The 13,732-nt window shown below is 50.6% G+C and overlaps 1 protein-coding gene across 1 annotated transcript in view; it reads left to right on the top strand.

Annotated features, from left to right (window-relative positions):
• Positions 1 to 3,175: 3,175 nt before the first annotated feature.
• The window catches only part of Cd82 (CD82 molecule), a 43,668-nt gene continuing 33,111 nt past the window's right edge, over positions 3,176 to 13,732 (top strand). Inside the window, exon 1 of the mRNA XM_031371102.1 lies at positions 3,176 to 3,337. The gene's annotated coding sequence lies outside the window, so the exon portion shown is untranslated. The remainder of the gene's footprint in view (positions 3,338 to 13,732) is intronic.

Raw genomic sequence — 13,732 nt, 5'->3', positions numbered from 1 at the left:
TGGGTTCCCTGTCCAGGGAGAGTTGACATGTCTGTTGAATCTCCTCAGGAGAAGTCACACAAAAGCCATCTGTGAGTCACCATTGCAGACATCCTAGCTTGGGGGTCAAGGAGGACTCAGAGAAGGGTGGGAAGGAAGGTATTTTAAGGCCAATTGGCAAAAGTTGGAGGAGGTCAAGATCTAGCAACTAGGCCAGGACACGGCAGTGTGCGGGCAGTGGCAGCACCCTGTTCTCTCACTGTGGCCCTGTATCACGAGCATCCACAGTGTCAGGTAACAAGGTGAGATCTTGGCATCTTATGGAATAAATGGCTGACCTCTGAGGAGGACAGTCACAATGTTCCTTGAACTTATCTGGAGTTTCAGGGAGTCCCTGAGCCTCCCAACTTAGGTCCTGGGGACAAACTCCAGGCTTCTGGAAGATCAGCAAGCACTCCTATCCCATGAGCCATCTCTCTAGTTTGTTTCCTAAGCTTAATATATAAATCGTTTGATTAATTCGTTACCTAGTTTTGGAGTGACCTGGGACCATCCTATCGCTAAATGTGTGGTTGGAACCCTTGCTCACCCTGGCCTGTCTGCTGTCCTTCCCTCAACCCCACCTGCTGGGAGAAAACTCTGATTTAGTTCATCATCCCTCAGCTCTGCATTTCTGGCAATCTACCCAAAAGCTCAGCTTTTGACCATATATGGGCATAATCCCAGCTCCTAGCTGACGTCAACATCCCTTGCCTAAGACAGGGGAGGATGTTGTGATTTCCCTGGCCCACTTCCTTGGGACAGGTGAACCCACCTATTACCTATTTTAATCTGGTCTAGTCTGGTCTATATTGCGTTGGTGGAAAACCCATTTTCAAGGATGACCTTGAACTCCTGATCTTCCCACCTTTACCTCCCAAACTTCAGTTTATAGCATCATCCAGGCTTAGTCCCCTCACTAGATTGGGCTCTTGGTAAGTATTCTCTCTTCTCATCTCCACACTCAAGTTGATGGAGCAGCAGCAGGAAATAGAGGTCAGCCTGGGCTCCATGAGACCCTTCCTCAAAAAAGCAAAAGCCAAAAGTAAATAAAAATGTTATTTTCAATGGCCACACCCTCAAAATATTTTTGTTACTAGTCTTTCTGTTTGTTTGTTTTTGTTTTCTTCTCATGTAGAACAAGTTGGCCTCAAACTCCTGATCCTCCAGACTCTATCTCCTGAGTGCTGGGAATACTGGTGTGACCCACCATGCCAGGCTGTTAGTCTCTCCCTCTCTCTCTCTCTCTCTCTCTCTTGCTCACTCGCTCTTTCTCGCTCACACTCTTGCTCTCTCTCATAAACCAACAATATGATTTTATTAGGTTAGTTTTTGTTTTTTTTTTTTTTTTTTTTTTTTTTTTTTTTTGTCTATTTTGGCTTTGGTTTTGTGAGACTCTCTCTTTTTTTTTAAAATTTATTATTATACATAAGTACAATGTAGCTGTCTTCAGACACTCCAGAAGAGGGCATCAGATTTCATTATGGATGGCTGTGAGCCACCATGTGGTTGCTGGGATTTGAACTCAGGAACTTCAGAAGAACAGTCGATGTTCTTAACTGCTGAGCCATCTTACCAGCCCTGAGTCTCTTCTTAAAGGCTCATTCTAACTACCTTCTCTTGCCCTGGGCTACACAGCTGCCAGGTCTACTTAGGTCCTGTGAGTGAGTCTCAGCCTACCCTAATGACTTCACCTATGCCTAACAGTGGCTCTCAGCCTCAAAGCTGGCTCCAAATCACCTGGGACCCTTGTGAAAACAAACCACTGCAGTTTCCCACTGAGTTGTTTCTGGGGTGCCTCAAACCCCAAACATGATCTTAATAAGTTCCCAGGGAGTGGTGACACTTCTGGGGTGAGAACAGCTTTGAGAACCACTGGGCCCCATTGCATCCAATGCCCAACCTGCAAAGCAAGCCCATTCATACCCTCCCCTCAGTGGCTTGCTCTGCTATGCCAGTGAGATAATGTGTTGCTAAAGAACTTTGGCAGCTCACAGGTTAATGGCCCTGGTTGTTAACCTGGTAACCTGTCTGAGGCTTGTCCACAGTCTGAAGTGCAGGATGGTATGTGCAGACAATCTGGAGATCTTTGGTAGCCCACCTTCTCAAAGAAGAGGTCAGCCATGAAGGGCTCAGGCCCTCTGCCTTCTCCTGCCACACCCTCACCAGCCTGCTGTACCACAGTTGGCTGGCCTGGGCCACTTCTTCAAGGGCCAAAATCCAGACAAGCTAGGACAAGCATAAGTATGATTCGAGATGTTGGAATGGTTCACGAACGACTCTGCTGTTAAGACTCTAGCCCACGACTTCCCTTCTCTAAAGCTTGGGCTGTGCATCTGTAAAATGGGCTCAAGGAAAGTAGCCCAGGAGTGGTAGGAACTGAAGATCAAGGCTTTAACAGCTCTTGGCTTTCAGCCTGTCTTCGAGCAAAAAAGTTCAACCGCTGGTAGCTGTCAATATTTTCAGACAGTGCTTGGCTCCAGCCGCCTCCACATGGAGACCTGGTCTTGGAACGCGAACGCTCCCACGCCATTCCCGGGTTGCACCAGGATACGCCCGCCTTAGAATGCCAACGTCGGGGGCCCCAGGCCTATAGCCCTGAGCCAGGTTGCTAAGGGGAACAGGATCAGGGCGGAGCAGAGAATCCCCTGGGAGAGGCGGAGCCGGGGAGTTGCCTCCCAGTTGGAGGCCTAGGGGTGAGCCCCTGGGGAAAGTGATGGGCGCAAAGGGGTGAACGGGAGGGCTTCGGAGGACCGCCATCGGTCTGGAAGTGGGAAGGATAAAGGAGACCGCAGGGGGTGAGATTCCACAAGGCTGGAAGAGACTGGCGAGGCAGAGATTTGGGGTCCCAGGCCGGCTCCTGGAGGCCTAAAGCAGACGGAGCAAGGCGCGTGCGTGGCCTTGCCTCTAAACTGTAGTGGGTCGGAATGGGTCCTGCTAGGAGCCAGGCTGCAAGGCGGGAGACAGAGCTGGAGGGTTGGCAAAGGGCAGCCCAGAGTTGTCCGAAGGAGTGTGGCCGTTTGATTGAACGAGGAGGCTGTGATGGGCGGAGCCTGGTGCTTGAACGAGGAGGCTGTGATGGGCGGAGCCTGGTGCTACCTCCCGCAGGGCCCAGAGAGGAGCAGAGAAGGGGCGTGCCGGAGGCGTGGTCTCGGGGGCGTGGCGTGGCCTGACAAGGACGTTGAGCTTCTGGACTGACTTCGGGAGGGGGTGGCGGGGTAGAACGGAGGGATCGAGCCAAGCTGCGCAGTCAGAGTCGGGTTGGGACGCCAGCTGAAAACGCGGGATTGAAAGCGCGTAGCCAGAACCCAGGCAGCAGGTAAGAGAAGCCTGGGGGAGGGGACAGGATAATCGGAAGCAAACTTAGCTTTGTCCGGACTTCCAAGCAGGACATGTTCCGCTTGGGGCCCGCTTGGCAACAGGTAACTACAGACTAGAGCAGTTAGTGGCTAAGAAAGATCGTTCACGTCTGAGTTCCGAACTCCTAGTTCTGGCTGCGCCACATACCAGCTCTGTGGCCCCGGGCCTGTCCCTCCCCTTAGTCCAGAGCTCCTCGGGTTCCAGAAGGAGGAAGTTGATTGAGATGAGCTTCCGAGAGGAATGTGAGGGCTAACAGGTGACAGGCACAGTGGTGCGTGAGCACACTTCGCTTTTAGATTGCGTAGCTTGACCTCAGCGACTTCCCGAAAATGCCACTGAGAGAAGCGATTTTAAGTTGCCCTGGGTTATTGGTAGGAACGCCAAAGCAAGGCTGTTTCCCATTCTTTTCCTCCTTCCAAGTTCTGAGCGCACCACTGAACTGGATGGACTTAGAGTGGAAAGCTAGCCAAACTTTCCCAGGTGAGTTGGTTTGGAAGAGGCGCATGGAGTGATAGCAGAAGCAGCAACTCTCTTTTGGGGTGCATTGGGAGAAGAAGGGGAAACCCTGACAAATCTGCTCAGAATCTAGCCAAGTCCTAGACCTTCTTGCTGTGCCAGGGATTAGGTATTTGTGCAGAAGGGGCTCCACTTCTTTGGGATTCAACCTAATTGGATACCACTCCCCCTCCAAACCTTAGTCTCCTCATCTGTAACCTGCGGAGCAGTGGCCTAACAGTAGTAGCAAGAAATAAGTGAAAGTATGTGTACCATGCCTGACAGGACATTGGGCGCCTGGAAACCTCACTTAAAAGCTCCTTCGATGTCAATGGGCAGGTGGTGTGCTGTCTTCCTTCTGGGAAATAAACCCATTTTGGGGGTTTGTCTTGGTTTGGAGGGCTTTTGGGTAGCTGCAGCTGTCCCATCTCTGACCTCATCAGAGTCAGAAACTGACAGCAGCCATCAACGTCATCTTGTTCTTTTGTGGGTCAGAAAGTATGTTACCTGGACAAAAGAGGGCCTGAGTCCATAACATTGCTTGGGGATGATGCATATTGAATTAAACGACCCCCACCCACCCAAAAAAACCCTGGTTTTAATCTTCACATGGGCCTAGCATTTCCTTACCCTCACCCTGAGGTGCAGTGAGGCTCCCCATCCCGCCCTCCCTCCTGGAGAGGCTCTCTCACAGCCTGGGCTAGCTCAGGGGAAGTCCCAGTAGTCTGTGAGGCTTCAGTGGCTGATACAGACTGTTTCACAGCAAGTTCAGTTTCGGGTAGGAAGGGCACATGGTTTGTGTAAGCAGGGCTGGGCACAGAAGGCACGGAAGATGCTCCATGGGAAATCCTTGCATTTTGGCGGGAGTTGAGCCCCTGCTTTAGAGTCAGCTGGAAAGTACTCTGGAAAGCCTGGCTGAAGGCTGGGCCACATGGAAAAGACTGTGTGTAGGGGGTGGGGGCGCAGAATCTGTGAGGAGGCTCTGGAGAACCAGAGTGGGGAGCAGGGATGGGTTTTAGAGTTGAGCAGGACTTTCTGCCTGGATTCCTCAGTCCTGATTAATCTTTGACCCACACACCACCTGCTCCATGGATGTCAGCTCTTCGGTGGCATTTAGATGAGAATTTGCTACAGCGAGGAAGCAGCACCCTTAGGAGAAGGAGACATTCAATACCAACTGTGCCTGGCGTGTATGGGACCCTTCCACCACCACTCCCATACTGTGACATGAAATGTCAAGCAATGGCACAACGATGGGCCATACCCTTTAGTCACTCAGTCTCTGGGAAGGGGCTTGAGTCAGGGAATGTAACACAAGATATTTGAAGAAAGGATGAGAGGAGCCTTTGGAGCCTTAAGGACTAGAAAGGTGGGCCAGAAGGTTTTTTTGTTTTTTGTTTTTTGTTTGACAGAAGAGGCTCAAAGGCAAGGTTAGCTTGTTGATGGAGTTGAGAAATGGCTGGTTTAGCTCAGTGGTTCCCAAACTTCCTAAAGTTGTCTGCAACTTTTTAATGCAATTCCTCATGTTGTGGTGACCCTCGACCATTAAATGATTTTTGTTGCTACTTCACAACTGCAATTTTGCTATTGTTAATTGTAATGTAAACATCTGTAGTTTCCAATGGCCACGGGCAACCTCTGAAAGGGTGGTTTGACCCCAAAGGGGTCACAGCCTGCAGCTTGAGAACCACTGGTCTGGCTAAGGCTGGGCTCTCTGAGCATTAAAGTAGAATGGTAGGAGGGATGAACTCCAGAAGGGCTCTGTGTGCCAATGAGAAAAACTTAGGCTTGTGTCTTGGGAAGTGAGGCGTCTTGAAGGTTTTAGGGCAGGGGAGTGGTACAAAGCTTGACACTGTGTGCTAGATATGCAAGGGTAGAGGACCTAGGAAGTCTAAGGGACTTTTGGTGAGAGGAGACCACAGGTTAGGAATGACAGACAGCCAAAAGTGGTGGAATCCAGCTCTGCCCTGCCCATGGGGCACCGTCAAGGGCTCAGAGGTGACCACACTAAGTCGGTGGTAGTCACGGGAAGGCAGATGCTATTGAGTGACAGAAATGCCCTGTGTTCACCCATGTGGAGTCTGAGCCAAGTCAGGGAGCCTGTGCCAATTAGCAGTGAGTATCTGATGAGGATGGTAAGGAAAAGAACCCAGGCTTCCCTGCTCAGCCCAGAAAAGGCAGGAATGAAGAAGGATCAGTCATTTGGGCACAAGAGTCCCACAAGGGGTAGATTTTGGTTCTCTGAGGCTGCTCTGAAGTTTGACATACAGGAGAACCCCTTATTTTAGAAGCAGAAGTTCCCACTGGCTGGCAACTCCCTCCACCTTAGGGAGCCACCCGTTTTCCCTTGAGGGCCAAACAGGGTCAGATCCTCATAGATTGGGGAGGGGAGTGGCACCTGACCCGGCAGCCCAAGCCCTGAGCATTGTTTTGGAGTTAAAGGGTCTGAGGCCTGCTGGTTCTCCTTTATCAAGAGTTTAGCCTAGGCCTCTGCTCTAAACCATGATGCCCACTTCCTCTGTGGGAAGCTGGGCTGTAGCCATGATATAATCAGCATCAAACAGCCAGGACTTGGCTCTGCAAGAGGCTGCTGGTGGGAAGGGTTGGTAGAACCCAGGCTGCTCAGCCTGGACCCCTCTGTGGGACAGGATGAGGTTGTGACCTGTTTCATCTCAGCAGGAAAGAGCCAGCCGGAGTCTGAGAAACCAGAAGGGAAAGCCCAAAGGTGAACAGGGCCCAGTGATCTGGTGTGTTCCTCTCCTCCTCTCAGCCACTGTTGCTGTCTTACTGAGAGGAGTCAACCCCGAAGCCATTGCCCCGCAGGGTCCAGCTGGGATTTGTCCAGTTGACTTACTCCTGACTCACTCCCGGGATTCCCCTGCACCACAGTGTGTTTCCTGTTAGACACATAGGACAGACACATAGAAGCAGCTGAGAGGATCAGAGGCCTGCGTTCTGGTCTTGTCACAAAGTCCAGCTCTGGTGTTTGTCCACTGTGTGAACGTAGATAAGTTCCCTCTTCCCTCTGGGAGTCCCTTCTGGTTCTGCTGCTAACCTTGGTGTTCAGGTGACACACACATGCACCCCCAGAACTCAGCAGCGGGCTGAGCAATCCCCTAAGTGTGAGTAATTGTGCTCTTTCCTAGTCTGTCCCTTTATTCTGCCCGATGGAGCTTGAGCACATAGTATGGCACATGGCCCAGCACATAGTATGGCATGTAGCCCAACATTCCACTCTGGAGTTTCATTTCCTAGCTCTGTAACCGTTTCTGAGACTGGACGTGAGTCCGGGACATGGTGGTGATGGTGGTTCCGGCTTTGTGGGATGGTGTAAGATAGCACAAACATTTGCATGGGAAACAGCATTTCATACCCAGCACAGGGCAGATGCTCAGTGTCTGAGAACTCTGGTTAGGGTCTGCATCTGGCTGGTTTGCTCCAGCCCCACCAGAGACATTTCCTCAGTGTGCCCTCTGCCCTGTCTTCTGTGCCCCTCCATTATGCACACATGAGATGTCCATGACACTCGTCATTTCTAAGTTTCTAGTGCTTTTGGGCTCTTCTACCTGGATCCCCCCCCCCCCCCGCCCCATGACTTAACTTCCCTTTGGTCCTGCTGGTTTGTGGTAAAAAGGGTCCCCTGGGCAGGGACTACCTCTTCCATTTATGTATCTTGGCCTACGGTAGACACTCAGGAAATAGCCAATTGAGTAAAGGATTTGGGGGGGGGGCACTTCAGTTGGAGTCAGCTCCCTGTGAGATCCTTGGGACTCCTTTGAGAGATCACACATTGAGGAAGCAGGGTCTAGAACCTCCACCAGGAGGGAAGCGGGCTGCCTGGGCTTTCATGGTTTCACACAGGGCTTCTGCTTCTCCATGAAGCCTGGCCTTTAGTCTACAGAGAGGGGAACAAGGACTTCCTACAGTCCCAGCCTAGTGAGGGACCTCTGTATCCCTTGGTGAACCTTGCTGAGCCAAAGGCACGTTCCTGGAAGCAGCTGGCAGTTACTGTGGGGGGGTCTTGGGCTAGGGGGAGGCAAAGGTACCCTCCAGGATGCTTAGACCAGGCATTATCCACAGGCCACCTGGGCAGTTTGGAAAGTGTTACCCATCCAACCTCTTGGCCTGTGCTTCAGCCCAGCTCTCCTTTGTTAAGCTAGGAGTCCCGCCATGGAGCAGCTCCCAATTCTGGGCCTGCAGTCCCTGGACAGGGTGCTGGAGGGTGGACATTTGGGCCTAGGTTTAGATCCCAGCTCTGGTATGGAACTCTTGAGTAACCTGGGGCAGGGAGAGGACCTCCAGCTGATTTCCTAACTTGAGGCATCATATGCTCTGGAAGCTTTCCAAGCCTCCAGGGGAGTGCAGGGACCCTAGGCAAGGTCAGAGACTGTGGAATCAAACTTCCCCAGGATGCTTGCCACTGCCACCGCTTGCCAGCTGAGTGCAATGTTGGGCAAGCATCTGTACCCCCTAGTGCCAGTGTCAGTTCCTGTGAAAGGGACAGCCACAGAGTTGGCTCTCCTTGTCCACAGTGCGTCCATTATTTTCTCATTGCAAAGACGGAATACTTGATAAGCAGCAACGTGGGGTGGGGGGAGGGCTGTGTCTTGGCTCACAGTTTGAAGGGACACAGTCTACCATGATGGGGGGCCACTGTGAGGATAGGAGCTTAAGGTGGCCAGTTACATTATATCTATAGTTGGGAAACAAAGAGAAGATTGCTTGTGAGCAGCTAGCTTTCTCCTTTTGTACAGTGACATCCCAGGCCATTGAGTAGGTGCTCCCTACTCTGGGTGCATTTTCACTCCTGGATTAACCTAGTCTAGATAATGCCTCACAGCTACACCCTAGGCTGGTCTCCTAGGTGACCTAGATCACTTCCCCTTGGCAGCTAGGATTAACCATCCCATGGGTTCCACATCTGCAGTCAGTGAACTGTTGACCCAGTGTGTATGGGGGGAACTGTCATGTGGGAAGGCTTTGTGGAGCTGTCACTAGTTCCTAATGACACAGAGTGACATAAGAGCTCATGTTTGTGAAAGGTTCTGACAGTCCCGGGCACCTACGTACATGCTGTCTGCATATGTGTGGCTCTGGCCAGTGTTGTTGACAAGAAACAGGCTTTAAGTCCCTGGGAGACTGGAGCCTTGAGGCTGCTTTGAACCTCAAGTCCAGGCTTCTGGGTTCATGCTTGTCCTTCAGACCTGTTGTGAAACCTCAGACAGTTGCAGCCCTTCCCAGACTGCAGAGCGGTAACTGTTATCCTGCAGCTGCTGTGTGTGGCTTTGTCATCCAGGCACATGGGCACATCAGGGCTTTTCCCAGGGAGAGGACATCTGGGTGCAGGCCTTACCCCATATCAAGCCAGCCCAGGAGGAAGGTGGGGATTGTCAGTTCCCAGCGGCTGCCAGGAGGCTCTGCAACAGGCACAGAATGGTAGGGGCTGCTCTCTATGACTCCTCACCAAGGCCCCAGGGCTGATAAACATATGTTTAATATGTGCAATAGGATGCAGAGGTGGCTCTGCCTGTAAGGGAGCTCACTTCCAAGCTTGGCAACATGAGTTCAAGCCCCAGGAACTACATGGTAGAAGAACACACAGTGGATGGGTGAGTGGGTGGGTGGGTGGATGGATGGATAGATAGATGTAACAATAACAAGAAGAAAACCACCAATCAGGGACTAGAGAGCTAGCTCTGTAGTTAAGAGCACCCACTCCTCTCATAGGACCTAGATTTGGTTCCCAGAACCCATAAGGTAGGTTGCACCTGTCTGTAACTCCAGTTCCAGGGGATTCTGACATTATCTTCTGGCTTCTGTGGGCATCAGACACACACACAGTATATTTATATACATAGAGGCAAAACATTCAAACACATAAATAACTAAGTAAAACCCCCAAGTAAATATATATGTGTATTACTATAACCAAATGTGCAGATTAGAGACATTTTTTGCCTTTTAAAGTTTCCTTATCTTCTTTATGCCAGAAGCCCAAATTATTTTGATATTTAATTTGAAAAGGGAACACACTCATACAACAGTGTTATAAAAGAAACATATTTGAAAAAAAATGGATTATGTGAACTTGAGGTCACATCGAGTTTTTGGTTGTTAATCAGTCCTGTGCTTTTAGAGGAGGGGTGGAGTTGGTTTGAAGTCCGTATCAGCTTGTCAGGGCCCAGGAAACTCCCTGGGAGTGCCTGGGTCACAGCCTTTGTGGGCAACCAACACCAGATATGTGACAGTGTCTTAGGTAGTATAGGTGTGACCCACTGAGGAGTTAGATACTGTCCCTAGAGCTTGTCATCAGCATCTGACAAGGGCAGTTTAATTGGCTGTCTAAGCCTCAACATGCTCACCTGTGGAATGGGGATGGGCTAAGCTTACCCCAGGGCATCAAGTGAGGGCCCAGTGAGCTTAACAGGTATGTAGGCCTATGGCAGGACTAGCCTCAGATCTGGGCAAAGGCCGTGGACACTGTCTGTTATGGAATTGCTGGAGTCATTTGTTTGAACACAGATGGCACTTGGCCAGATCCTGCCCGGCTGCAGGACCAGGTAGTTAGAGCAGACAACAGCTGGATGGCAGCTTTCTGCAGGCAACCTAGCTCTGCACCTGGCTTCTCCGCATGTGCGTGAGCTCGTGTGTGTGTGTGTGTGTGTGTGTGTGTGTGTGTGTGTATGTGTGAGAGAGAGAGAAAGAAAGAGAGAGAGAGAGCGAGCACACGCGCACACATGCTAGCCAGGGCAAGGAGGAAGTGTGTTCTGCTGTAGTCTGTGGAGCCTGGCCTAGCAAGCCTAGTGTGTCTCCTAGAGGAGCCCATCAGATAAGCAATCCTTGGATCTGGGGCAGGGAGTGAAGAGGGTGGGGGTGGAGGCAAGGCTAGAAGTGTGTACTCAATAGAGGTCCCTGCACAGTGAAACAAGTGGGGAGTAGAGTATGTGTTCTCACACACGTGCATGCTGTGCATGCTCGCATGCTCGGCCCTTCAACACCATCTCTGGTGTGTAGTAAGCACTTAGTGCATACATATTCACCACGTGTTGAAAGTAACAACAGTTAGCAGTTGTACATCTATGGGGAGCAAAACATCTCCCGCTGGCTGTCTCAGGAGATGGATTAGTGTGCCTGCAGGGGGACGGACGAGGCTTCACTGTAGAAGAGGATGTCTTTGAAGTCATAGAACTAGTTAGTAGGTGTCTAGGCCTTGAGTCATGCTCTGTCATGTAGACAGTCAACCTTGCTGAACCCTGGCTTCTCTGCACGTGCATGAGCTCGTGTGTGTGTGTGTGTGTGTGTGTGTGTGTGTGTGTGTGTGTGTGAGAGAGAGAGAGAGAGAGAGAGAGAGAGAGAGTGAGTGTGTGTGTGCTCGCGCACACACATGCTAGCTAGGGCAAGGAGGATGTGTGTTCTCCTGTAGTCTGTCCAAACGATCCCCAGGCCCAGTTTCTCTGCTGTACCATCATCACAGAATAGAGCAGCAGACCCATTTTTTGCCAGGAGGCAGTATACCATGTTGCCTTGTTCTTTGCTTTGTGCACATACACTGTAAGCAGTAAGCAGAGAACCGCTAGGAGCTCCCTATACCGTGATTCTTCCAGATTCGAAGTCCAAGTGTTAGCCAGATTGATTGGTTGTTTGGTTGTTTTGTTTTGTTTTGTTTTTGTCTGTTTGTTTAAGACAGGGTCTCTCTACATAGCTCTGGCTGTCCTGGGACTTACTATGTAGACAAGGCTGGTCTCACCTGCCTCGGCTTATCACACCCAGCCTGCCTATAGCACTTTCTCAGCCTTGGCTTCCAGGTGGGCCAAGTGAGGAAATGCCTAGTGGCAGGAAAATCCCACCCTCATGAAGCCAGAAGCTAGTAAGTGTGGTGATGGGGGCACATAGGAGTTGAGCCAGGCAGCCCTGAGCTGGACGGAACGTGCCTGCTAGGGCTGCTGGGAGTGGCAAGGGTCAGCTGGGGATTTGAACCTCTATGGACTCAGTCAGTGTTCAGATTGAGTAAGCCCGGCCTGGACTCAGGTGTGGAGAGGACCCCAGTAATTATTCTAATGTTAGAAAGGAGTGGGGGTGATAACATAGACTTAAAAAACAAAACAAAACAACCTCGTGGGCTGCAGAGGTGGCTCAGTGGATAAAGCATGGGCTCTGTAAGTGTAAGGATTCCCAAGACCCATATAAAAGCTAGGCAGGTATGGCAGCTGCTTATAACCACAGCAGCACTTGGAGACAGAGACACAATCCCTGGGGTGAGCTGTCTAGGTAGACTAGCTGGAAATGAGGAGCACCAGGCTCAGTGAGAAACCATCTCAGTAAGTAAAGTGGACAGTGACCCCAGAAAGACACCAGACTTCAAATGCAGGCTTCCACATGTGTGCCTATAAACATGTGAACACGTACACGCACACACACAGGCACAACATAAACACTTATACGTCCCCAAAACAACAGTGGCTTAAAAAAAAAAAAACAAAACAAAAAACAAACAAAAAAACAAAAAAAAATTTATTTCCATCGAACCAAATGGAAAACAAAAATGGAAAACTTTTCTAATTACTGAAGAGGGGTTTCGTGGAAAAAAATTGTAGTGCACAGAACCATATGCTTAAAGGAAATAATTACTCAGAGATAACCACTGTGAACAATTTGGTGTTTTGGCTTTTAAAAACAAACCACGAAAGAAGTGTTTACACCCTCAGACTGGGGTTGTGCCATCAGAGTGGCTTCCTGTGAGCCTGGGCCCCTGCTTCCTGAGATATAGAAGGGGCTTGCCATAGCTTGGCTCCAGCTCTGGGAAGTGAGAAGAGGAGACACTCTCCTCCCCGTTGAGCCCCTGCCTGCCCCAGTTGAATATTTCATAATGACCTCTGAGCTGAAGTAGTCACCTTGACCTTACCTCTGTTCTCAGCCCTTCTGACCACCACAGAGAGAGTAGTGAAATCCTCCAGGTGGCTTTTGGGGCTTGGTGGTCTCTGGATTCAAGGTCACAGGAAGGGCAGTGTGTGACGATGAGCTTGTTGTGTTTGGAAAAGACAGGAGGCGGCAAGAGGCAGGCTGGTCTCTCTTCGGTGTGACTTTGGACCCCCCTCCCATGGAGCCTGTGGTATCATTAACTAATCATGGGATCGCTTTACTATTTAATGTCCTGTCCCTGCGGTGACTCTTCCTTTCTGTCTCCTGGAAACAAGGGCTCCGGGAAGTGAGTCCCTGCAGAACATCTTGGGAGAGGGAGGTGGGCCATGACAGGTGCCATAGTTCTCACAGTATGGCTGGTAGGCATGCCAGTCATTAGAAAGTTTGGGAGAGCTTTGCTTCGGGGTTTCTGGTGGCTGAGGCAGGACATGGTCTGTGAGAGTGCATTTTATTTTGTATTACATTTTTAAAATTTGTTTGTTAGTATGTGTATGAGGGCTGGGAGGATGTGTGTGGCGGTCAGAGGGTACGCTGTGGGAATCTGGTCTCTCCTCCCACCACATAGGGCCTGGCCACAAGCGCCTTCACTTGCTGAACCTTCTCACTGGATTGAGAATGTGCATTTCTGGCTTTTCTTTTTTTCCTTTTCACCCTGAAGATCGAACTCGGGCATTTGCACACACCGGACAAGTGCTCTGCCACCTGAGGGACACATTTCCGTCACACCGTCCATCCAGGAGATCCTGCAGGGCAGCCCTTGGTGAAGCTAGCTTTCGTGTAATGGAGGCGAGGCTATGTCCTGCTTGATAAAGGCTCACCCAGTGATGCCTAATGAGTGCCCTTCCCATCCCTTCTCCCATATGGACACTGCGCGAGTCGGGAACTTTATACACAGGAGAGCCCTCGTTTTACAGAACAGAGAACTGAGGCTCTGACACAT

This window comes from Mastomys coucha, unplaced genomic scaffold (assembly GCF_008632895.1).
Source record: "Mastomys coucha isolate ucsf_1 unplaced genomic scaffold, UCSF_Mcou_1 pScaffold15, whole genome shotgun sequence".
NCBI classification, from domain to species: domain Eukaryota; kingdom Metazoa; phylum Chordata; class Mammalia; order Rodentia; family Muridae; genus Mastomys; species Mastomys coucha.
This window is presented reverse-complemented; position numbering and strand designations above follow the sequence as displayed.